Source organism: Callorhinus ursinus, unplaced genomic scaffold (genome assembly GCF_003265705.2).
Source record: "Callorhinus ursinus isolate GAN/ISIS: 27379988/994484 unplaced genomic scaffold, GSC_fseal_2.0 scaffold9, whole genome shotgun sequence".
Lineage (NCBI taxonomy): Eukaryota > Metazoa > Chordata > Mammalia > Carnivora > Otariidae > Callorhinus > Callorhinus ursinus.
Genome location: NW_027397071.1, coordinates 1,730,782 through 1,756,854, shown reverse-complemented (window position 1 = coordinate 1,756,854; position 26,073 = coordinate 1,730,782). Strand labels below are relative to the sequence as shown.

General features: G+C 36.5%; 1 long non-coding RNA gene across 1 annotated transcript in view; it reads left to right on the top strand.

Moving 5' to 3' along the window:
* The first annotated feature begins 16,144 nt into the window (after positions 1 to 16,144).
* LOC141373337 (uncharacterized) overlaps positions 16,145 to 26,073 on the top strand; it is an 86,039-nt gene continuing 76,110 nt past the window's right edge. The window contains exon 1 of the long non-coding RNA XR_012379215.1: positions 16,145 to 16,267. This is a non-coding gene — a long non-coding RNA (uncharacterized lncRNA). The remainder of the gene's footprint in view (positions 16,268 to 26,073) is intronic.

The following is a 26,073-nucleotide window of genomic DNA, read 5'->3' as shown; positions in this document are numbered from 1 at the left end:
GTTGAAGAAGGAAAAAGGAGGCAATGCAGCACAAAGCCCATCCTTAAATTCCTCTGAAAGGAGGGTGGCGAATGAAGAGATGAGGAGGAGGGGGAAAATTACAAAAACAAATGTGTGCCCAAGATCCATCTGGAAGCCAGATACTCAGTGTGTGGGCAAAAAACTCTCTTCTGTTCCAGGTGCTGTCTCTGGTGGCTGTGTGGCTCAATCTGCCCCTCCCTTTCACTAAACCACAAGCCGATCCCACTCCTTCACAACTCCTCCAAGACACATAGCTTAATGTCTGAGAAAACACTTCTATGAAAGCCAACTAATATTATGCTCCCCACCAATAGTCTTAAAAAGAAGATTATAGATCATATAATCACGGGTTGTTGGAATGTGAAGGAACTTTAGAGAGTAGCAGTAACAGAAAAAAGATAATGGACAGATGTGAATTTCAATTCTGGCTCCCATCATTAGTTAAGTAAACAAGTTATTCAATTTCTCCAAAACTCAGTTTTCCTAATTCATAAAATGATGATGAAAACCGTATCACCCTCATCTTGTAACCATTCTTTATTCACTTATCCATCTATCTATTCATTTAACAAATATTTATGTAATGTTTACTACATATCAAACACCATGCTAAGAGGTGGGCATATGGTAGAAAACCAAGGAGATACAGTTCTCGGTAGAGCTTATAGTCTCTTCACTGGGGAGGACAAGCATCAATAATCACATGAATAAATAAATATATGTGACAGGAGTAAAAAGACTTCCTGTGATAGTAGCATTTGGACAGACATACGAAGGATGAATTGGAATTAATGGAATGAAGAAAAGGAGGGTAGCAATGGGGTAGGGTGATAGTTTGGGCAGAGGGAACAATCTGATGATGCCGAGGAATGACTGAGTTTCCAGGAACAATAAGAACAACAACAAAATAATATGAAGAATATGAATCAAATGAAAATAGCACCACTGGGAAGGACTAAAAAGAAGAAAGGGGCGCAATCATGCATAGCCTTGAGGACCACTTAATGGATTTTGTGCCTTATATAAAGTGAATTCAGAAATCAGAGAAGGGTTTCAAGCAGAGGAGTGACTTTAAATAATGTGTGTAAAATACCCCTTTAACAGATATTTAATAACACGTTTTGTGAAAAAACACACAAGTAGTCTAATCTCTTCATTTTTAGGATGAGGAGACATAAAACCCATCACATGATTTCAGAATGGCCAAAGGGAATAAGAATAAGATAATGCTGAGTCCTGAATAAAACTGTTTACTTGGACTGATTTTATTTATTTATTTAAGATTTTATTTATTTGTCAGAGAGAGCACAAGCAGGGAGAGTGGCAGGCAGAGGGAGAAGCAGGCTCCCTACTGAGCAGAGAGCCCCATGCAGGACTCAATCCCAGGACAGTGGGATCCTGACCTGAGCCAAAGGCAGACGCATAACCAACTGAGCCACCCAGGCATCCCTACTTGAACTGATTTTAAATAAGAAATCTGTGATTTAAATAATTGATGGTGTTTAAGAAAAGATTACCTCTTTGACTTTGGATCCAGGAATATTCTTCTTTGAATAGTCCAGGGTTGTGGCATTAGATCCATGAAGAAACTATAATCCCTATAAAAATATAATCCTTATAGACCACTTACCAAATAAAACACAAGATACCTACCTAGATTTGAATTTCAGATAAACAACAATCTTTTAGTATGTCTCAAATGTTGCTTGGAACATAGTATAACTAAAAAAGTATTTATTGTTTATTTGAAATTCAAATTTATCTGGGCATCCTGTAATTTTATTTGCTAAATCTGGCAACCCTACAATTATAGGGAGCATCAGTCACATACTCATAATAATATTATTTGTTATTTTTCAACTTTTAGAATTGCTTTATAGTTGAAACAATAAAAACTTAATGTTTATAGATCAGAATGTAAATTTTGATAACTTTTCAATGTAAAAGAAAAAGCATATGGGGTGGGGGTGGGCAAAATGGTTAAAGGAATTATAAATAAAAAAGAAAGATATAAGTATTGCTACTCCAGCTTTTTTTTTTTTTGCTTCTATTTGCATGGTAAATGTTTTTCCATCCCTTCACTTTCAGTCTGTATGTGTCTTTAGGTCTGAGGTGAGTTTCTTACAGGCAGCATATCTATGGGAGATATAAGCTTCCAGCTATGGAATAATTAAGTCATGGGAATAAAAGATACAGCACAGGGAATATAGTCAATGGTACTGTAATAGCACTGTGTGATGACAGATGGGAGCTACACTTGTGGTGAGCACAGCATAATGTATAGACTTGTCAAGTCACTATGTTGTACACCTGAAACTAATGTAACATGTGTGTCAACTATACTCAAATAAAATTTAAACAAAGAAAGAAAAGGCATAGATGACAGAAGACGGGATGAAGGACTGAAGGGACCAATGAAAGGTAGAAGTAAGGGCACTGATGTTTTTTTGTCTCCAGTAGAGGACAGTTGAGATACTGGTAAAAGTTGGTATGATTACATATCCATCTAATTCAGTATTATTTTTGCCAGGGAAAAGTGTTAAGAAATGATATTATCATACTGAACATAAGGCATAGATGCCTTCCTTATTGCTTCTGAGTGACCTTTTATTCCATCATCTAATTTTTTTTCAAATACTTTCAAAATCCTGTCTGTACTACCTTAAGAAATGAGGAGGATCCCCTAACATTATTAACTGTTATATCAAGTAGTTCATTTAAAATCATCTTATCTAATGCAGTTGGGACTCATAGTTCCTCTGTTGATTAGAAAAGCCAGTTAAAGTGAAAACTCATAAAAAAGGATACATGCATATCACCTTATGAATTTTATTATAACTTTAAACATGTGAATGACTATTTATAAGCTGATTTTTTGATGCAAGGCCAAAGATTTTTCTTTGCATATGAATCCCTGAGTATGAATTCAGTGTCATCATAAAGCAGCATCTCTCATTTCCATTTATAGTTTCTAAAATATGCAGTGAGAATTTAAGGACACTGTTAAAGCAATCTGAGTGCAGAAGCCTTCTGTACTTTTACAAAAATTTCCTCCATCTTCTTACATTGTCTTGCCTACAGCAAGTTTTTTATGACTTAACCTTACTGAATCTTTCCAAAGCATTCAATGTAATTTCTTTTAGGGAAAAAAAAACAAACCAAACCAAACCTTTTTCCATTGATTTTAATACTCTTTCATCACATTATATAATTATATAACCAATAAGACTGGGATATGCTGGGCCAACTTTTATAGTAGCATAGAAATTCTTTTCAAAAATTAAAGTGAAATTCACATTCTGCTTCCCAAAGGTAGTGGAAATAAAATAAAGTTTTTAGGCAATTAAGTCTTCTTAGAGGTGTGAAAATTAGTAATGGGAAACCTCACTAAAATGGAATCAGGAGGTTTTGGCAGGGAGAGGTCTTGTGCGCTGCCACTTGTAGTCAATTGCAGACCCATCGGGAAGAGACAGAGGACCTTACTCGGACATGACCTTGCACAGGGATACTACTCTACTACGCCAGCAGAAGGGAAAAATGCTTTCCTCATCACCCTTGCCCTGCAACAGCTCGGCCAATGAAGAGCCACCACACTTCAAACTCCCAGTTTACTTCAGTGGACTTTTAGTTCATAATAACCTTCCCAACTTACCCGCTTTCTCCTTAAAAAAGTGTGTCTCTCCTTTGTTCCCTGGACTTGCCTATGGTTTTGCCACAGCTTGTTTGTCCAGGATTGTAAAATTCTCCTTTATTCTCGAATAAAGCTGTTTTTTGCTGGTAAAATAACTGGCAGCCTCTATTTTTTAAGGTTAACAGAGGCTTATATTACTGGGAGGCTGGAAACCAGATTGAACAATTTCTGAAGGCCAATTTCACCCAAAATTTGCATCATGATAAGTACACTGATGTCATTACTTAAGTTTCTCAATAAAATGTGAGATTTGTGATTTTTCTAAAATTGTGGTGCCTCCATATAAGTGTTTTATATTTCATTTGCAGCTTGATTATTTTTTTTCTTTATGGGAGAAGAAGAAATAATTTATTTATTTAAGAGCCTAAGAAAGTTCCTAGGAAGTGGCAGGTTATACTGGGGCTAAATTCTCATTATTATATTCTTAATTCCTGTAATAAATCTATTTTTATGAATGTGTAATCTTACTTTCTAAGCGGCATCCAGCCAGAATGCTATAAAAAAGACATAACCATATTAATGAAAAAATGTTTCTATTTAGTTTTCTTCACAGAATTGCAGCAATCCTTGCCTTATCCAAATTCTTCCCTTCTCAATCAAGAAGGTCCACATCTTTAAAGCAAAAAAGTCCTTTTGGCCTCTAGGATTAAATTCAGTTTCATAGACTAGGTTATAGTCCCAGTTTTGCTTATCCATAATATAAAGCTTTCCATTAATTTCTAGAACTGAAGGTTAAATTGGGTTATTTTCCTTATGACTAATTTTAAGTAAGGCTAGATTTTTGCAAGTAACTGTTCTTGTTTAAGCTTCTTACATGGATTTTCTGTTTTTAAATGTTCCTTTAAACTGAGAAAAGAGATTCATTGTTGGAATGATGGATTTTGCTTCTTGTTTAAAAAGACAGAGCACTCAGGGTGGGGTCTGGCCATTTCCTGCTCAAAAACACAACTGTAAAGATCAGTCACGTTAAAGGTCTAAACAACCTGACAAGATCGCTTTAAAGGCAACAGCAAATAAAGGTGATTCCCAACAGGGGGCTTAGGAAAAGGTGGCTGGATTTAATTCACCCTTAATGAACAGGCAGTTTCTCCTACTGGTAACATTGCTTCAATACAGTAGCCGTCAGAGCAGGCCAGGACACTCCTCAGGAGAGCATGTTTCCTTTACAAAAATAAATGGATCTCGGTATAGATTTAAATGGCTCCAAGTCTATTGAAATCCTACCCTTCCTTACAAACTTAGATTAAAGGCGACCTTCTTCAATTGAACAACCCTGAATTAACTTTCCTTTCTGAAATTCCATTGTATTTGTTTCTATTTATTTTAATTCACTTAAATTATACTTTTTTTTCAACCAATCTGATCTCCTGACTAGATTATAAACAATCTGAAGAAAGGATCCAGTCTTTATCTGTTATTGTAACTCCAAGGCACTGTGCTAGGAACAATGTGCCAGGATACAGGATAAGACAAAGATACATCAATTACTGATATCACAGTCTAATGGAGGAGACTAATATATAAATAAATGTTTGCAATGCAATTTGCTAATGGTCATATTAAAAGTGGATACAAGGCAATATAGAAACAAAAAGGAGAAAGAAACTGATCTTATTTGGAGATTTAGTAAAGCATTCAAAAAAATAAACCTAATGATGTATTGTATGGTAACTAACATAACATAATAAAATTAAATTAAATTTAAAAAAGTAGTATCACACACTCCACCACCTCAGCTAAGCAAATTGCATGAACTTCCTATCTTAAGACATACATCTATATATGGAGTCTGTAGTTGACACGTTTTTGAGTTGTTGGCAGAGCCTTCTGCCATTCTTCTCCGAAAAATACTCTTAAATCTAAATCCCACTTCAGGCCATATATATAACTCTCTGACCACACCCCCTAGCCATAGAAGATTGGAGTTCCCTCAAGGTGAGCCTGTCCAATGTCGAGTACTGAATGTTGTGGTGCACTGGATCCATCATACCTACCAACACTTCTCATTTTACGCTACTCTGGGTTTTTAAACCTGTCCTGAATAAAAATCACATCCTGGCAATAAAATGTTAAATAAATCAGTGTTATCAATACCAAAATTTTATTGGGAAAGGTCCTTATTGAATGATTATTTATTGTGTATTAATGGCTGTCAATCAGCCACTAAAGGATAAACAAGATAGAGTCCCTTCCATCTGGGAGGCATGTAAAGAAATAATTACAATACATGGATAGCTGCTGAAATACATTCATGAAGCCAGCAACAGGAGCAGAGGAAAGGCCTACTTCTGCTTAGAATGTGATCCTCTGGTTTTATGCTACTCTGAGAATCCTTAACCTCCTCTGGACACAGTCATAAACCAGGAAAATGCTTTAAACAAGATTTTGGTCTCTCCCTGCCCTCCTCCCTCCGCCATCAAAATGTAGTAAGAAATCTGCTTAATGTGAATTCAGGTTGGATTCCACAGTCAAGTTTTTATAACCTTTCTTTGTGGTTTTGTTTTTTCTCTTCTTCATTCTGGGTTACTGAGCAGAAGCTGAGAAACTCTGGCCTGTTCTTTCAGTCTGGAAACTATGTCCTTGTAGGTTGCCAGACCTCAGGGACAGATCTCCAACACATAAGCTCTTGAGGGGTGGGGGGTGGGTGGCATCATACACCGAGGGGTCTCCAGTTGGGAATCTCAGGGATGACAGGAATCTTTTTCCGGTCTCTATTCCTCCATTTGCCCTGTTTTATTGGAATATGAGCCTCACTGAGGCAGCTGGGGTATGTGTGTTAGCAGCTAACAGGGGCAAAAGCTGGCCCTGAAAGGAACTACTTCCAGAGAGGAGATCCTGTTTCCACCATTACCACTTTCCTAGGACTTACTCAGCACCCAGGCTCCAGCAAGATTTATGAGCTGCTTAAAACATTCATGTTTGCTTACTGCTGATCATTGGAAATTCAAGGGTGCGAACTGGATTGTTAGCAGTCAGGGAGCCCTCTGTTCCAGGCCCTTGGGCTTCTGGACACCCCCTTAGATTTATCTCTCTATGCCTGCCTTCACAGCTTCCCCTGAAGCATGCCACAGATTGCCTCCTGGGCTTTACTTGAACTTGCCAAAATTCAGTAAGTGTGCAACAGACGGGAGAGCTAGAAAATAACCACATAACCTGTATAAAATTCGTATTTGTGAAGTAGTTTATGGTTTACAAGGTACATTCACATACATTATCACTTGGTTCATTTATTCATTCATCCAATCATGCATTCATATATTTGTTAGACATTTGATAGGTGCCCAGGAACTGAGTCTTATCCTTGTATGTTAAAAATAGAGAATACCGCTTAATTTCTGTGGACCTGTGATTAATTCCGTAAAATCTATTTATTTAACATTTTTGAAACAACTTAGGTTGTTTCAAAGTTGGCCCAAAAACTTAGGTTGTTTCAAAAAGAAAGAAATGCTCTTCATAAAGAAAAGCATTATGTATGGTACCATGAGCAGAATGTGTGGGATATATCAGAATCAGTAAGTTGGGATAAAGATAACAAAGATATGATCTAGTGAGGGAAATAGATGTGTATATAGGCAAAGCAAGGAAATGAAATGGAGTGGGCAGAGGAAATGGGACTAAATAAGGAATCACAGCTCCTAGGTTTCAAAGTGGAACAAAGGCTAATGTTGAAGTGCTGGATGGGGGCGGGTGACTCTTTTCAGTTCTGATTAGTAATCACAATCAGCATTAATCACATCCAAGTCTAGTGTAAAGGGAGTTATGCAAAAGAGCTTCTTTAAATGTGGAAGTGTTAGAGTACAATAGTGGTTTTAAAACCTGGACTCCAGGTATTTTGCTTTGTTGTTGATAAACACTAGTGCAGCTTTGCTTTTTTCCTTTATTCACATTGAACTTCAAAAGTAAGCTTTTATGTGAATAAAGGGCTCTAAGGTTAAAAAAGGAAGGAAGGAAGGAAGGAAGGAAGGAAGGAAGGAAGGAAGGAAGGAAGGAAGGACGGAAGGAAGGAAGGAAGGAAGGAAAAAAAAAAGAAAAGAAAAAAACCAAAACAATGGACTAGCCAGTTTCTAACACCTGTGATTCTGTTACTATCACTGTTAGTTCATCTTGGACTATTTGCATTTTGATAAAAGAAAACATCACATAAGCAATAATTCTGTAATAAAATTCTGGATATCATGCTAGAATGGACATGGGAGGGGGAAGATGGCTGCTAACAGCAGCTTCAAATCCCCTCCTCCAACAACCAGCCTTGATGTCCACATTATTTAATCCTTGCCCCAGTTTTATATACTTAGGTTTTAATGGTATCAAGATACAATAAGATATGCCTTACCTTAGCTCAAAATAGAACTTTGACTCTTCTTAATTTTCAAAGTTCCTTAAGTCATCTTTTCTGGTTAATGCTTTGAGAAATTTAGGAAAGCACAAACCCCTGCTCTTAGTGTTTTTGGAATGGTCCAGTTTCTGCATCTGGGAACTCAGTAACCTAAGACTCATGGGAAGGTGGGTTTATTTCCAAGATGGCATCCCGCAGAGAGTTGACTTTATTGGGGAGGGCCCCAGTAGTGCTCTAAGCAAGGTGCCATGTGTGGGATATTCCACGTGTATGCAGCACCCACCTTTTAAGAGATACTAAGAGGTATGAATGGGGAGCTTTCTCAGATACCTACAGGATATGAATAATTCTTTCACGGGGGTGTCAGGGTCTTTTCTACTTTATGAGCATGGACCCTCACCTCACTGAGCAGTAGCCTCCCAAGCTCAGTGACTGCAGGCTGCGTGCTGAGCATTAGCTGGGACGTGCAGGCCTGACCCTTCTAACCACTACCTAGATGTTTATGTCACTAAAAACAAATACAGATGCAAACACAGCCTTCTTGTTCCTTCTACAAGTATTCTGGGCCAAAGAAGGAGGATCCCCCAAAGATGCTTATTCTCTTATTCAAGGGAAACATTTATTCTCTGGCTTCAAGTTCCCTAGGGTCTGTTTAGCCTCATTTTCTTGTTGTTCTACATGCTTTTTCTGGGGGAACATGTATACTTTCTGGCTTCAGCTTCATTCTGAATCTGTGACAACCAATAGAAATTTTCATCTGGATGCCCCACAAGTATGCAAATTCAAATTTAATATCTGCTCCTTTGCAATGTAAACTGCTTCCCACTGTCATTTAGAGACCAAACAATAGTCTTTAGAGATAGAAATATTTTCTTTCTTCCTCCCAACCCAGCCCATCTATTTAGGCACTAAGACCTCTGAAGTCAACCTCAGAAATGTCTCTGAAATCTTCTTCTTTTACTTTATTTTTTACTTCAGTTTGTATTGAGCACCAGAGGGCTTGGATAAGACCCAGGTTTCTTTACTAATGATGTGAGTATGGGGATATGGGATAAAAAAATAACATTTGCAGTCCAGTGTGAGAGATGGTTCAATAGAGTTATGCACAATGTGCTCTGGGAGGGTAGAATCTGGTAGCAGTCCCAGATTATTGTATATGTTCAATAAACCTGTTGAATCAAAACTAAACTGAAGTGGTGATGTACATTCTCATTCCTGAAGAATGAATTTGTCAGACAACCGATGGGATGTTATTCTAGGCCAAAGAAATAATATGTGTAACATAAGCAGGAGACAGTGTGGCATTAGTGAGAAAGAGCAAGATGATTTGATAAAACTGGAAGGGAAGTAGTTAGGAATGGGGCTGGAGAGGCAGGCAGGGTCTTATGTTTCTCATTAATGAGCTTAGACTTTAAAGCAAGGGGACAGTATACAATAATTTTAGGCATGGAACAGAACTGACCAAAGGAGTCTGAAATGGTATGTGTTGGGGGTGGGGGGATGTTGAAATAGTCTAGGGTGTCAAAGAGGCAATAAATTTCGGAAGAATTTATGAGGCAGACTCATTAAGACACTGGTAATATAGAGGATGGGGATGATGGAAGAAGAAAGAATGGGAGTCCAGAGGAGATTCTGGAGTTTCTGACCTGGACATATAAGTGGGTCACTGCTTGAGTATACACACACACACCCGCCTCTGGTGTCATCACAGTAATCCTCTAACTGGTCTTGCCTTCAGTTTCTCCATCTTCCTTAATGGAGAAAGAGTTCTTCCCTACACTAAAATCTGGCCTGATGACCATCCTGCATAAGGCCCTGTATTGATGCTCATTGCGTGCAGTACCAGAAAGTCTAAACTTAGTTATTGTCTTCTACCTACCATTCCAGTCTCACTTCCCTGCCACACCCTCTGAAACCCTCACCTCATAACCCCAGCCACGCTGAGATTCCCAGGCATGGTCTGCATCCCCCTGCTCTGTGCCTGTACATATGTTGTTTACTCTGCTTACAAAATTTGAAAAGCTATTTGTTTCGAGGCTTTGATATGTGTGTCTGTGTGTATCAGAGAGAGAAAGAGAGAGAGAGGGAAAAAAAAGGAGGAGGAAAGAGAGATGACAGAGAAGTGTGAATAAGCATGTGACTTTTCCATTTTTTTGCAGATTTATTTGTGAGTACATTTGCAAATCTCTTTGTGTTTGCATATTATTTCCATGTGTTTATGTGGGTGTGTTTGTTTATGAGGGAGTGAACTGTATAAAAATGTGTGGTTTTCCTGTGTCCAAGTAGTTCAACAGAGTAATGTGTGCATATAGGTAGTAATCCGGTGTACTAGGTCTATCTGTGGGATAGTGTGAATTTTGAAAGCATGCTTATAAACATATATAGGATTCTACCATTATATTAAATTTTGACATGTAGTAACTCTCTCAGTAAGGATTTACAAATGAACAACTGTTTAAATAAGACATTAAACCCATTCAATAATACATGCATATATTTTTAGTTTTATCTTTCAAAATGATAAGTTTTGTGAAAAGCACAGAAAGTGTAGAAGCTGGAAAAGGTGGCAAAAGGATGGTTTTCCGTAGCTTCTTGATTCTTTGGGTAAGGTTTGGGTAGGGTGGTCTGTAAGAACTAATGACTATTGTCCTGCCTTACATGTGCATCAGTGACACAAGCCCATCTCTTTGCTCACTTTGTACTTCTAAAATAAACTAGTGACAGAAGAGAAAGATGTGGGCTAGTGACCATTTAGGACAGAAGGCTGATGTGAGTCTGTATCAGTATCTAAGAGGATGACAGTATGGTGCAAAGGCAGCAGGCTTTGGAGTCATCTGGAACTTACTGAGCCATCTGAATCACAACTTCCCACCTGTGTGGCTTTAAGCACGTTGCTCCAGCTCTTCAAGTCTTAGTTTCCTCTTTTATTCAACAAAGCTGATAATACTTACCTTACCTTTAAGGGTAGTTGTGAGAAAACTTCCTTGTATGGAGCCTGAAAAGAGGTGGGAGCACAGCAGGTATGAATGCCCTTGTCAGAAGGAGCAATCAAAACGTAAAATAATAGTGTAAAGAGACATACCTACTTGCCATCTCTCTAGGATCTACTAGGAAGACAAGTGTGAAGATTGTGAGCTAGACTGGCTGAGAGGTGACTGAAAAATACATTAAGCCAGGTTGGCTGAGAATAATATTTTCAAGGGACTATAGCTCTGTGAATGATGAGGAGTGGAGAGGTACTTTAGTCAGACAGGACCTACCTCCCTGAAGCTTCCCAGTTCCCAGCCTTCTGCCTCTGTCCCCAAAGCTCAACCCAATCAAGAGCCAGAACAGAAAGAATCTGTGCCCCCTCCCCTCCCTTTAGGGCCCACCTAAAGGAAAAGAGGTCTGAGCAAAGGTATTGCATTATGATCAGGCTGCCCATGTGCTTATCGGAGAGTATATCTTATTTGTGGGGAACAAAACAAAACTAACCTAGGATATAAACAGAAATGTATGCGAGCTGAGTCTGGGAGTTAGCAAGTATCTTGATTCCTGCAAAACGGAGCCAGTGTGAGCTCAGCATGGTGATTAAGGCCAGTATCATATTTAATCAATTGAGTCATTAATTACTTTGAGGAGAATGAACACTTAATTTCTAATTCATGTGCTGTTTAAAAGGGGGAATGCAATCCATATGGTTCTGATTCAATTACACTTATATCATCAAAATAGACTGTCTTTTTTTTTTTAAGCTATATCTTGGCCAAGAAATTCAATGAGCTTTTTTAACAAGCAGTTTAAGCCTTATTTCTTAAAAACAGGAAGTCATACTTGACTTTGGGTAAGCCAATTCCCTCTGGACAAGTTCTAGGAGTGGCTAAGTTCTGGACACCTGCAAATCCTAAGTTGGTTTCAATCATGTGGAAACCAATTTTTTTGCACTTCTGAGCAAACTATCTCAGACCAGGCAAGTGGTGACCATATTGCTCAATAATTATGCTCTGCAAAATACCCGCCTGCTGTGTATGGTGATACATTCAAAAATAGTTCTGTTTTCTGTAGGCATTCTTGCCTACCTACTGTGTGATCTCAGGCAAATAAATCCCTTACAGTGGGTCATTTAGAATCCACCAATCACTTCAATTCTAGGAGACTCACAGTTTCAAAACTCTGCTCTCTAAGGTTCTTTCCAGTTTGAAAATGTAGTGGTCTGTGATTCAATGATCAGCAGACATTTAGAAAACACTGTATTTTGGTGCTGTTATAAATCTAGATGAAAATTCTGTACTCAGACTTACTATTTGACCTTGGGAAAATTAATAAAGCTCTGGGCCTCAATTTTATTAACTGTATTTGAGAAGATATGTATTAAAAGATCTACCACAGCACCTAGTTCAAAGTAATTACGTGTATCTTTGCTCCTTTGTTTTGCCCTCCCTGCTTCCTTTCTCTTCCTTTCCTCCTTCACTTCTCTCTCTTTTTCTCTATCTCTTGTCTTTCTGTCATATTTTTACCCTTTTCTAATATGGTGAAGGCTCTTAATGGCTTACACAGTTCCTTCTCAAAAGACTCATCTGTGTGATTGCAACTCGGGTACTTGATGACCTGTTAGAGAATTGAGCAATTACTTCTGTTTGAAACTTACCAGTGATGCTCATTGTCTCACCAAGGGTCGCCTGAATGGGCATTCCTAGGTTAATGCTATGGCTGCACTGGTCTCAGTGTTTTGATAACTCTGTATGATTATAGAGAGATTCTGTAAAAGGACCTTTTTACCCCCTTGAGGTTCACCTTGTAGCTTTAAAGTTATCACATCATCTTAAATATAAAACATGGATTTTCGGTGCTGCTTAAATTGTGTACTTATTCTTCTTTGGGTAATTTTATATTACTTGAGAAAAAGTCATGCAAAAGGCCTTATACCTTTCTAACTATAACACTGCTAATGAAATTTAAATCCTAGAGAAAGGAAATTCAGAGTCAGACATGAGACCAATGAAGCAAAACTTACTGCCCTTCCATGAATACTCTACAAGTCATGTTGAGACTATATCTGGGCTGTAAAATTTAGAGCTTCTGATGCCTCAACCAATTAAAGGTGTGTTGATCCTTACAACGTGAACCAAGACATTTTTCAGGGACTATATTTGCTAAAAATGCCCTTTTAGCAGTTCCTATACTTATAAAAACAATTTCAGCTGCACTTTTTTGTCAAATAACCTGTCTCCTTAAGAATCCAGCATTTTAGACTCCTCATGTACAACTGTCCCTTAGAGTAATGTCTTCCAAACTTTAATGTACATGTAAATAAACTGGGGATCTTGTGGAAATATAGCTTCTGATTCAGCGGGTCTGGAGTAGGGCCTGAAATTCTGCATTTCTAGTAAGTTCCCAGGCAAGGCTGAGGCTGCTGGTCCACAGACAACACTATAAGTAATAAGGTTTCCAGTAACTAAGCATTTGAATCAGCGTGGATCCCAAATCACATACTGCATGACAAGTGTGAACTTGAGCTTTCACAACAACATTGGCCCTAGTATCTCCCTGCATAGATTGGAGAGGTGATAACCTATGATCTTCCTTGTTTCAGGATTTGTTGATAATCTATAAGATCAGCAGCAGCCCATGAAACCCTTCTATTTGAAATTTAGTAAGTTTCTCCCTGGCCTTTGCTCATGTGAGTTAGAGAGAGAGAGCAGATATAGTATTTCTGTATATTTGGCGCTTAGGAGAAAGTCACAGTTGCCAAAGTGTTCCCACCTCCTTCTCTACTGCACTTTTGCTGAGCCAAGATAGTGCGGCTGAGGGCCCCTCAGCTTCTCTGAGGGTGATAAAGTGAGAGTCTATACCATATGTTAGTTTGTCATCTCTACCTAATCCTTGTACACAAATCCTATTAGATTATGTTTGTATTCAGAAAATTTGAGTAGGGGGTGTAGAGAGTGCTATAGAAGGAGGTATGGCTCCCCAGTTTACTAGCTGTATGACTTTGATCAAGGAACTTTACATCTCTTTGTTTCAGTTCCCTCTCTGTAAATTGGTTAATACCAATCTGCAGTGTTGTTGTGAGAAGTCAAGATAATTTTTAAGTGCCTGCCCAAATAATTGGTAGATAGTACTATTGGCATAATTACATTTGTCATTAAGTGCACTCTGATATAGTTGTTTAAGGCAACTGGGGACAATGGATGAAGCCATTTTGTTATTCAGACCAATTCACTGTATAGATTTGGCCAGAATAAAGATAATTAGTCAATTCTCGTATTAAGACTTATAAATACGTCATTGTGTCAGTGTTCTCATTAAAGTTTTTCATTTAAGCTTAGCCAGTACAATATATTAGTTTCATAATTGGTAAATGTGCTTCTAATAAGCTGATCAGGTAAGCGTAGGTAAGGGCTATGTGGTTTACACTTCAGCCCCTTCCCAACACACACCTTAAAGTAGGGAATAAGCAGAAATCTGAGGCATTTAACAAAATGCTTCCTAACCGGGTTTGGAGTGCAGTCTGCAAAACTGCCTGCCCCATTAACTCTGTCTTACTGTTTCCCCAAAAGTCCTCGGTAAGGGACATCCTAGTGCCTTCCTTAGAATCCCAATGCAGTCATACTAGAAACACTTCAACTTGGTCCACTTATCATTTGTTTCTCTTCCTGCTTCCTCCATAACTTTCCTCTCTTTTCTTCATCTGACGTTGGAAAGGAGTGAATGCTCCCTCATTGATCAATGTTGGTACAAAGGCCCCTAGCTTCACTTTAAAGAGAGTAAGAGGCAATAAATAGACTAAGTGGGCTGTGCATTAAGCTAGCTGGTGCCGAGCAGAAGCAGATGCACTAGAGGACTAGACTGGGGAGTGGGGGGCTCTGTGTTTGTGTCCAGGAGACCACTCAATACCCTCTACCCTGTGTTAATGACAGTTGTAATCAGGGAAAGGCTCTCCTGATCTTGGCCCCTTCCCCTTCTTCCTCCTGTGTTTTCATAAGTACAGTGATATTTCTGAGAAATAAAGCATGCTTTTCCATGTCTTGCACTTACCCAACCACCTAACTTTTCTCTCATTTTTTGCAAAGGGCTATATTATTTAGGGACCCCTCATCATTTATTCAGTTCAACAAAGCAAAGAAAGAAAAGGGCTGTAAAAATGACTATTTCCTTTTTAGTTTTAGGAATTAACAAATCACTTAAGCTACAGCATGAAGGCTCCCAGGCTCTTTAGTCACCCTGGCTGGTCTGTATGCACACCTTTGTATACAAACAAGTGCATTTATGCAAATGTGCATAAATGGCTTCTGTGCTTGTTTGTTCTGTTTAACTGAGGCACTAAAGCTAAGCACATATATGGTATAAACTTGTAAATGGCTTGATGCACACATTTGCAGGTAGTATATGTCTGTGCTATCAACTTAGCATGTGCTGCTGACTGGAGAATTCATAGACTATGTAATTTCAGAGTGGAAGAGTCCTCAAAGACAGTATTTTAAAATGACTCATCTAATGCTTGAACCCTCTGTATGACTTCCTCATTTTACAGTCTACCAGCTGAGGCTTGACTACCTCAGTTATCAAGAAACTTCCTACCTCTCCAAACGGTCTGGATCATCTTTGATTGCATTTCTTCATGTAGATTATATGTTACACAGGTGGATCTATTTCACAGCTGCCTATACCTGTGGTGGGGCGCCTATCTATAATATGCAGAGTTGATGTCAAGTCAGAGTTCTGCCTCTGGAAGTCTGGGCACCCACAAGGACACTGAACACAGGGCAGTCATCCATACCCATGCAGACAACCTTTTTGAGGAGTGTGTGCCCAGTGTGTGTGGAGCCGTGACTCTGAAGACTGCCAGTGCCTATGGATTTCTCTCAGCTCCTCTCTTAACTGCACACTTGGACCAGTTCCTGCTCACCTGCAGCACTCTGTCAACAAGTGAGGAAAGCTTTAGGGCAAAAGCCTAGGACAAAGCCAGGCTCTTGAAATCCCTCACTGGGCCTCAGGGTGAACCCACATTCACAGATGGGATGGCTTCCAAACATTAACTAAAATACTCACACTTGTTTTTGACAACAGTGTTCAGGTTAAGTTTCACCAGTTGCTATTTTGGGTAGGGAGCTATGGCAGAAATGCCAGATTCCGGGTGGCTGTAATGCCTCTGTAAAGCCACCTTTCAACATGCTCCATTTGCTGTGCTTTCAAGGACTCATCTGTATTGTTGCCTTCATAAGATTCAGCCCCAAAAGGTGAGTGGGGAGACCTGGGAAGGGCTTCTGAGGAGAGGGAGCCCCTGGGACAGGCTATTCCAGGGGTCTCCCTGCCTGAGTTGACTCATTCTTTGATATGTGGAAGCAACAGCAAGGGATGGCTTCCAAGGTCCTGTCTATGATGATGGATGTGTTTGGCCCTGCAGCCTGGGGAACAGATAGGAGTCAGCAGAACACAGATGTTGCAAGGAAGCCAAATTAATCTTTAGTGAGAATGTACAAGTTGGGCCCTCATTAGAATATCTAATGGCTTAACCTCATTGCAAAGCAAGAGCTAACCTAACAGAATGGACTCTGGCCTAGAAACTTCTAGGACTTGTCAAGGTTGAGGCAGCAACTGAATCATGTGTGTCAGAATTTCTTAAAAATCTCTCAACCGTGGGGGAAAGATTTCACAGCCAAGAAGAGCATAATTTGAAATGCACACTTTCTGCAGTCCTTCTGGGGGAGTTGAAGCTCTGGGTTGTGGACACTTGAGCTTTATCTGATCAGACAGGATCAGGTACAAAACAAAGTAAGACACTAATCCTATGGGAGTCCCTGGGTGAGAAGTACCCTGTTCTTTAGAAATATTTACAGAGAAACATGTATTTAATGGGTAGGGAACTCTTTTTTCTCTATAAATAAAAATTATATGATAATTGACCTAGATTAAAGTGGCCACTTGGCTGTGTAGAAATGTGTGGAAAGTGTTGTTGACACCAGAGACTAAATGCATCTTAGGTAGTTTTTATTCCCCCAAATTAGAAAGAAGGTGGTATATTGATCTCTGAATTTATTTTTAAAATTATAAAACTTTCAGGGAATTTATTTCTAATTCTAAGGGTGCCATGGAGAAGTGGACAGTCTGGTGAATAAATTCTCTTTTGGTAGAATTTATAAATAAAGAAGAAAGGTAAATTAGGAAAGAGATATTTGCCATAAAAGGGATTTAAAAAAAGTATGTAAAAAGAGAGATTACATCAGATACTGGCAAGTCCGAAAGAAATTAAGGTACCATGCTTATGAGATACCCATCTTGCAAAGCCACTGGGAGGATTTCAGATCTAATTTTTTAAAGTGCTTACAAGAGTAGGCATATTCTTGTCAAGTATAATGATAAATAATACCAATGGTTGCTTCTATAGCTCATTATTATGGAGAAAAGTTTAGGTTTAAGGAGCTTTTGGCATCAGGACCTGGTAGTAATCTAAACTTTCATTCCTCTCTCCCAGAAAAATAGGAGATAGAAGCACCATCCATATCAGGAATTTGGTAGAGAATTTGACCCATCTCTTCTGGAGATGATCCATCCTTGTCTGATGCAGCCATTTCTTGTACTTTCACAAATAGAGTTAAAATTAGCACTCTCTAGAAGAAAAAAACAATAAAGAGAGAGAATTGATGAAATTAACACATGGAGACTAAATATCTATTATAAACATGCACATGGATTTAAAAGAAAAACTTTATCATAAATAGGAAACAAATAAGAATCTAAATAGAGAAAAGGGGACTAAAAAATAACCAAATGGAAATTTTAGAACTAGAAAATATAATATCTAAAATGAAAATTTTGCTGAATGGGTTTACTATAATATTAGATACTACAGAAGAAAATATTAGTGAACTTGAAGACATTGCAATGGAAACTAGGCAAATCAAAACACACAGAGAAAAAAAGGCTGATAAGAAAATGAACGATGAACCTCTAGAGCCTTTAGTGACTTGTGGGACAAAATGAAACAGTTTAGCATATCTGGAATTAGAGAGCCAGAAGAATAAGAGAGATTGACACAGGAAAAAAATATTTTTAAAACATAATAGTTGAATATTTTTCAAAATTGTTGAAAACATAAATCCATAGATCCAAGGAGGTCAATGGACTTCAAGTAGTATAAAGAGTCATATAGAAAGAAACACATTACAAAGTTATTAAACCAATGATAAAGAGAAGATCCTAAAAGCAACCAGAGAAAAAGACACATATAACAGAAGAACAATAAGACTTACTAATAACTTCTCATCAAAAATGATGGAAGCCAGAAGATAATGTAATGAGATCTTTAAAGTACTGGAAAAAGGAATCAACCCAGAATTTCAACTCTAGTGAAAATATTCCTCAAAATGAAAGCAAAGTAAAGATATTTTTGGTTAAAGAGAGTGGAGGGAGTTTTTCCAGGAGACTTGCACTATTAGAGTTATTAATAGAAGTTCCTCAGAGTGAAGAAAAATGAAACTAAATGGAAACTCAGATCTGTAGAATACTGAGAATGGCAAATATGTGGATGAATAAGAGATATTTTTTCACTTCCTAATTTGTCAGAAGAGTATTCTCTGGTTAAAGCAAAAATAATAATGTTTTGTGAGATTTAATACATTAAAACATAAAATGTAAAATAAGAATAGCACAGGTAATGGGAGGAGGATAATTGTAGAATACTGTTGTAAGGGTCTTACATTATACATGAGTTACACAATATTAATTCAGAGTTGATTGTGATTGCTTCAAAACTCTACAGAAATCACTTTAAAAAATAAAACATAAAGATATAGTTCAAAGCCAGTAGAGGAGATACTAAATATTTTTTTTAAATGCCCAATCCATACAAGATCGAAAAGGAGAGAAAAGTTTGAAAAGGAGAGAAAAGAAATAACAGTAGCAACCAACAAATGCTGTAACTTAAAAAAATAAATAGCAATATGGCAGACACAAACCAACCATACTTATAACTGTATTAGAAAGTAAGACAGACTATATCTTTACAAGTAAGACACTTTAAGCATGACAGAAATAGTTTGAAAGTAATACAATGGAAGAATATGTATCATTTAATCAATACACATAAAAAATATGGCCTGTATGTATTAATATCATACAAAATACAATTAAAAACAAGTAGTATTACTAGAAATAAAGAGAAATCTCATAATGGCAAAAGGGTGAATTCATCAGGAAAAAGAAAACAAGTCCAACAAAGTAGGTAAAATTCCTGGTTGATATTAGTCTACTGCTTTAGTTTAGTATAAAGAAATAATGGGCCATAAGAAAAGTGTAACTATAAGATGTATAGAATAAGATGTACAGAGAACGCCAAACAGTACTATAGGGCTAAGGGAAACTTCCTAAATAAGAACACACTTTGAGGGGAGAATCACTGGCCAAAGCCAGAGTTCAGATCTCACTGGAGAAGGTACAGTTGCAGCTCAATGAATGGCAAGGAAATTTCCTGTGCTAACCAGACCATTGTTGGAACAATTGGATATCAGTATGCAAAAACATGAACATAGACCATTACCTTATACCATATATTTTAAAAATTAGCTCAAAATGGATCAGTGACCAAAATGTAACAGCTAAAACTATAACACTGCTAGAAGAGAACATAAAAGAAAATCCTTATGATCTTTGGTTAAGTAAAGATTTCTTAGATAGGATACAAAAGCACCAACTGTAAAAGAAAAAAAAATTGATGAATTGGATTTCATCAAAATTCAAACTACAAATACAATGCAAAGGTAAGCCACAGAGATAGACAATATTTGCAAAAGAGAAAAACTGGTAATTCTCTTGTATCCAGAATATATAAAGAATTCTTACAGCTAAATAATAAGACAACCCAACTGAAGAAATGGACAGGAAATTTGAATAGACATTTAAAGAAGATAAATTAATGACATAAAAGCACATATAAAATTTTTATTGTCATTAATTATTAAGAAAGTACAAATTAAAATCACAATGACATACTGCATACCTACTATAATTGCTAAAGTTAACAAAACAAACAATATTAAATGTTAGTAAGGATGTGTTGGAGCAGCTTGAACCCTCATATGTTTCCGGAGCGATTACAGAGTGGTATGGTCAATTTAGAAAACAATTTTATGGTTTCTTAAAAAGTTAAACATTCACCTACCATGCAACCTACCAGTCTCACTGAAGAATTTACCCAAGAGAAAACAAAAACATATGTTCACACAAAGACTTATATTTATATAGTCATTGCAGCTTTATTTATAACACTCAAAACTTTGAAACAACTCAAATGTCTATTTCCTACTTAATGTATAAACAAACTACCAAGGAATGATCTATTGACACAAAAACAATGAGGGTGAATATCAAAATCATTATGCTAAATTAAATATAATTCCATTTATACCAATTTCTATAAAAGGCAAAAATATAGTGTTAGAAATTATATCAATGGTTCCAGAAGCAAGGGTTGGCAGGAAGGGGGATGAGTGCAAAAGGGCATGACAGAACTCTTTGAGGTAATGGAATTGTTCTGTTTCACGACTGTTGTGGTGGTTACATGAGTGTATATATTTATCAAAACTCATTGAAATGTACATTTTAAATTGTTGGATTATATTTTATGCCAGTTGTATTTCAATAAAGCTGTTTTTAAAAATACATATATCAAAAAGGAAAAATTCTCTTGTACCTGTAACTCAATATCTGTGTATTCTATTGTATGAAAATGATATTTAAATTAGAAAATTAAAAGGCAAAAGTATGGTTATAATTATTATATTATAATTATATAATTATGTTTGTAATTATTGTGAAAATACAGATAACTGCCCAACAACATGCAATAATTTTAGAAGAATAAGTTTGATATATTTATATAATGCACAGTGTGGAAAACTGGTTTGGCTTTTGGAGAAAAGGTTGACAAGGTAATTGTGGGGCTTGATTCCATTCCCAGACTGAGAGAAGAAACAGGATCCTTGGAGACATTACTCTAACTTCCCACTTAAAGGACTGGGCCTGTGACCCTGAATTCACAGTTTAGCCCCAGTAGGTAACAAAAGGAAGTCCCCAAATATGTCATTAGGGAATGAAAGACATAGCCCGATGATGTTCAGAACTGAGACATTTTCTGGTGAGAAGCAAGGATGACAGGGTCATTGGGACAGATTTGTAAAGAAAACTGTTTCTTAAGAAACAAAATGTCCAGACTTAACGCCAAAGTCACTGGAAATGCTAAATATTACACAGAAGTTCCTTCATACTGCTAGTCCAATTAGGCCGAGTCAGCCAGCCCTAAATATTCCAAAATGTGAGAAAAAAAATCCCCAACAGTCAGTTTGCAGCAAGTTTTTGCTGCACACATTTTGTTTGTTGGCTCAGTAGTTTATACTTCAGTCAAATCCAGAGTATTGAATTTGTTGTGGGCATCAGAACCTTATTTTCCTTTAGAATCTTTGCTTGCCCTGATCAGGACTGGAGTTTCAACTTCTCCCTAGCAGCCACAGGAAGCCACTAAATACAGATCCTGATGGGAAAGGCTCCAGGAATGCAAAACCTGGTATAGTGCTTAAGAATGATATCTCCAGGAGTGCACAGAAACAATCAATAACAATACTGAAGTTCAATCTCTTGGGGGAATTTGTATTTGATCTAGAAGCAGGCACTGTATGAATATTCTGGTTTTTTTCCAAGAAGGATGTTATGAGAGGTAAAACAGTGATTTTAAAATCTAGGAGGTAAATAATCTCTCTGTAAATGGTTCATCATTTATTCACTTATTCAACAAATAATTAGCATATCCTATGCAAATACAATACTGTAAAAGTAAAATATATATATATAAGACAATGTCCCTGTTCTCAAAGGGCTAAGATTTTTTTCAGTAAAATAAGAAATGCATTCATGAGAAATTCAGTAGCCATACATGATAAAAATAATAATAGCAACTATTGAATTGAATGCCATCTTTTGCTGAGTAACATAGTATATTTACTATGAGAATGTATATAGGCTCTGGAGCCTAACTGAGTTTAAATCCTGGATCTCCTTTTGACTATAGAACAATGTGTAGCACAAAGTAAATTGTTTAATTGTATTATTATGTTTTGTTTTAAAAGTATAATCTGTAATCTGGGGTAGCTAAGTGGCTCAGTAGGTTAAGCATACAACTCATGATCTTATGGTTTTTAAGATTGAGCCTGCCTCTGCTCAGAGCTCAGTGGGGAGTCTGCTTAGGATTTCTCCCTCTGCCCCTCCCCAACATGAATGGGGGGGTGGGGGGCACTCTCTTTCTCTCTCAAAGAAATCAATAAATCTTTTAAAAGTATTATCTGTAATCCTTAAAGCACTCCTATAAACTAGGGATAATAATACCTCTTTTTGAAGACCTGAGGTTCATAGAGGTAGTAAATGATGGAACTGAAGTATATTTCACTGTGGACGGAAGTAATCAGAGAAACACAATGGCTGATGTAGGATTTTATCTGAACTATGAAGGATGAAGTAGGATTGCCAGTAGATAGAGAATATAAAGAAGAGTATTAGAGACTAAAGATACAGTAATAAGCAAAGGGATAGAGGCAGGAGTAAACCTGAGGGATGACTATTCCAGATTAGTTTGAGTTTTTCTGTGGGGTAGGAGTAATTGTAGTAAAGATATGAAAAGTAAATGGAATTTAATTTTTAGAAAAATTTAAATGATAAGCTCAAGGAGCTTAAAACTAGTACTGTGGAAAGCAAAAATCCATTGAATCTCAATAATTTAAAATTGTAATAACCTTAAATGTTACCTAGTTATTACCACCACCAGTGTCATTCAATAGATCAAGGGTTCTTCTGGCTTTATCCACCAGAGCAGGGCTTCTGAACTCTTGTTTGAATTTGGCACTATCAGCGCTTAATGCCTCATGGTATCTCGCTCATATTTTGGAAAAACTGTTCAAACTAACATCACAGAACTGAGATTATTTAAGTTGCCACTCATCACAGGGAGACAGTTTCCAATATAAGTCCAGTAAAGTCAAGTATCTGCTAAAACACACACACACACACACACACACACACACACACCCCAAATCAGCACTCTTCAGAGGAATATAAAAGAATCTAGTGTCTACAGCATATTATTCACAATGTCCATGATATAATATAAAATTTGTTAACGTGGAAAAAAAATTTTTTTAAATGTGTTAATATCGAAAGAAATAGGAAAACCTGACCAACTCTCAAGGAGAAAGACAATCAGTGGAGACCAATCCTGAGATGACTTAGATGTCAGAATAGACAAGAATTTTAAAGGAACTTTTATAATTATGCTTAACAAAGTAAATGAAATATTCTCATAATGGATAAAATGGCAAAATTCTTAGAAGAGAAATAAAAAAGGAAGGGAGTAGTACTTAAAGATACAATACTTGAAATGCAGGAAATGTACTAGTTGGGCTTAATTACAAAATGGAGATGATGAAAGAGTCAGTGAGCTTGAAGATGAAGTATCCAAGTTGAAGAGCAGAAATAAAAAATTTTCTGGGAGATGAATAGACCCTTGGTGACCTGTGGAACTATATCAAGAAGTCTAACATATGTGTACCTGGAGTCCTCCATGGGTAAGAGAGAGACCAGGGACAGAAAATAATATGTGAAGAAATAGAGACATGAATCCAGTAAGTGGTTAAAGTATTATTCATTAATAGTGGCCTATCTGGGATGGGGCATTGAAAGCAGTCCTTGTTGGGAAACCAAGAGGGGGTACTCTTTTTGAGGATAATTATAAACAAAATAAAACTGAGTCCAAGTTCATCTTTTTTTTTATTATCACTATGTGCTGGAAATTTTAAAAAACATCAGTGATAAAATACATCTTCCCCCAGAATTCTTTGTTGGTCTAAGTTCTAAACAATTGCTACAGTTAATATTGATTTTTTGTAATGAATATTTAAGCTTCTAATAAGCACATATTTTACTTAATTTTTAATAAATACTGTATTCCACAAAGAAGTTAATTTGGATTACTCCCAGTTGCATACTTGGTCCCCAACACAGTTAGACTCAAGTATATATATGCATTCATTCCAAGCATAAGTTAATGAAATTCAGAATAATTTGAGTGCACTTTGTGTACAATTTCATCTATAATTCTTATAATGCTATATATACCTGCACTTAAACTGTAGATTTGAAGTAAACAGTGATAGCATTGTGATTGTGGTAATGAAAAGACAGAACTTGAATTATTTCCATTTTGTCATTCTATATGGCCACATGGAATTATTATTTGTGTTTAAAATTTAAACAGTGGAACAAAGTGAAAACTGTGAGGTGTAATATTTTTCTTTGGAAAGTGCAAATTTTATTTCATACATAAAAATTTTAAATGATCTTGGAAAATAGTTAAAAACTTTAAGTGTATTCCCTTTTAAATTGTTCACTATTTGTTTTTTTTAGGCCAAAAAACAAATCTAGAAAATAAAACATTGCTCTAGTGGTACAATTCAGTCATTATATAAATTGACCCTTTTGAAGATATTCTGGTTGTATTAAAATTCATTCATAGTTTTTAGATAATTATTTCCATAAAAATATTTTACATAAGATATTGACAAAAACACCTAAGTTAAAACTGCCAGATTTATATAAAAGCCATCAAATTCTTCACTCTTGTCCTATAGAAACTTGAAGGACCTTTCGGCCATTTGGAATATTGTTCTGAAACCAGAAAGTATTTAATAATTTTTCTGTATTTGGTAAAGAAATGTGAAGTGAAAGACCCATACAAACATGAAAGGGCAACAACCCAGTGGAGCCCAACAAAGAAAATTTTTTAAAAAGCAAAAGAGGCAATTGTGGCAATGTCTGGATCCATTTTGAAATATGTAATGCCTTCAACATTGCATAGAGTTTATGAAAATTGTGAAGAGTGCAAGTTGACACATCCAAAGCATGGATCCTAGAAACAACACAAGATTCAGACAACACGAGGATGAAAGACAACAATGAATCATTCTCTATAAGCATTGACACCAAGGAAGAGAAAGGAAATGTTAGCATAGACACTGACAGGATTAAAAAAAATAAAAAGGAGAAGAAAATAGCACGGGTAAAGCCAAGACTTTGATGAAGATAAGACAGTGAATGATATTTTAATCTATTTTGATCTTCCTGCTTGGTCAATACTATTTCCAGATGAAAAAAGTTAATCTGGTAAAGAAAGGAAGTGAACCTTTTCAGAATAAATACGGACTATTCTCTGCAGTTCAAAGACAAGGAGAAAAGAGCAAAGGAAGCAGTCAACACTTCACAACTTCATGATTTTATAAATCTTTACCAAACGCTGAAAAAAAAGCCAGTTTTTTCAAGACTGAAATAATTATTTTGTTTTGGCTGTAGACTGTGGATATTGGGACAAAAAATGAATATCCAACCTTACAACTGCTTTAAACCTGGTAGAAATGAAATCGTAAGATCTGTAAGATATCTGAAAAAAAATCTCTCCTGTTTTTTTTTTTTACCATTATTATTCATTTTACTTAATGACTATTACTGACAATTTGTTATATAGAGGACGGTGTGTCAAGCATACTGGGTATGCCATTATTCATTAATAATAATAATAATACACTCAGTAATTCTTCTAAAGTGATCATCTTGATGATAGATATATGAATGACTTGTTGAAGCCATATTATTTTTTGGTGACTCTTTTTTCTTAGACTTCCAAATTTCCACAGATGAGCACAAATAGAAAATAAATATACAAATTGCTTATCCTTTATATTAACTAGAGTAGTGTAAATCAAAGCACACTGATGGTGTCATTTTACATATATGAAGCTAGATTCTTCAAATTATCATTATAATACTCAATACTGGTAAGATTAGCACATCTATATATATATAGTACTGATAGCAGAAAAATATGGACAGTGACATGGCAACAAATAGAAAAGCTAGTGAAACATTTGTACACTAGGTCCAGAATCTTAAATCTTATGTGTGGGAAAATACCTTCCCCCATATATATATGTTATATAAAACATTGCATGTA